We start from the raw sequence: 1,316 nt of genomic DNA on the forward strand, positions 1-1,316 counted from the left end.
ATGACGAACCGGGGGCTGGGTTAAGGAAAGGTTTACGTAGTGTAGCCGTTATCATGTTCACCTCCCACATGAAATGTCCCTGGTTTGAGCCTGGGCGCGTGCTTTATTTTAGAATATATTTGCTGTGAAATACATTGAACAAAAGTAGCCCCAGGTTCCGTGTCTTATGAGCAATGAAAATTTTAAACCAATCTCCTAAAATACAGGGTGAGTAAAGTCAGATTTATGGATTGAGTCGGCACAACTCGAGCTTTCTGATCCAGAAGATTCGCGGGGTGCGTTAATTTGGGAGTTTGACGACTTTGAAAGAAACATTTTTGACTTGTGCAGCTTCGGTCAGAGAAATGTTTGTGAAAAGATTTTTTCACAGAAAGGGATTCAGAATTACATCTTCTGGCTTAACACTTCTCTCTGGGCAATAAGTTCAGCAGTGGTTTCTGCAGTGTAGTGGTTATCACGTTCGTCTCACGCACGAAACGGCCCCGGTTTGAGCTCGGGCCGAAACATCATTTTAGAATATATTTGCTGTGAAATAAATTGAAAAACGTACCCCAGGTTCCTTGTCTTCTGAGCAATGAACATTTTAAAACAATTTCAAAAATTCAGAGTGTGATAAGTCAGATAGGGTATAAAATATCATCTATGATGAAAGCTCCTGAAATAATTACAGTTCAGTTATTGAAGTATTGACTGTAAGTCTGCAAAACAATCCGGGTGGGAATATTCGCCCAAAAATTCCGGTTGGAGGCTTCCTGCGGGCAATTCCTTTCCGATCGGTGATGTTTTAATCACCCCATCTCCCACAGAGTTTAATTAATTGTATGTAATTATTTGAAAAAAGTTTGAATTAAAAAGTTACTTTCCGAACTCGGGCTCCCTCTGTGAATGCCTAACCACGAAACGAGCAGGATACACATTAAATAATTTAATTCCAGACTTCATATTTTCTTTGCTGTTTCACAATAACCAGACCTATGCTCCAAAATCTGTCTCACCGTGTCCCCGGTGTCAGTCAGAGAAGCACATGGGACTGAATCAGTGACTTTGCTTTTTCGATCTGTCTTCTGAAGCGCCGAACGGTCACACTCCGACAGTCAATGAACTGTTGGGACGTTAGTGTATCCAGGCTGCGGGTGGCCACCCCGAGCGCAGCAGAGGAGTTTCTGCATTAGTTCTGGGTTGGGACAGTATTTCCCCTTCTCTCTTCCTCTTGTCTGTATCCCTCTGCTTTGTTTTCTGTATTTATTCCCCGGCCTCATTTTATGTGTTTAAAAGGGAACAAAAGATGAAGTGTGCGACACTCTGGAACAATTTCT

This window comes from Pristiophorus japonicus, unplaced genomic scaffold (assembly GCF_044704955.1).
Source record: "Pristiophorus japonicus isolate sPriJap1 unplaced genomic scaffold, sPriJap1.hap1 HAP1_SCAFFOLD_130, whole genome shotgun sequence".
Lineage (NCBI taxonomy): Eukaryota > Metazoa > Chordata > Chondrichthyes > Pristiophoridae > Pristiophorus > Pristiophorus japonicus.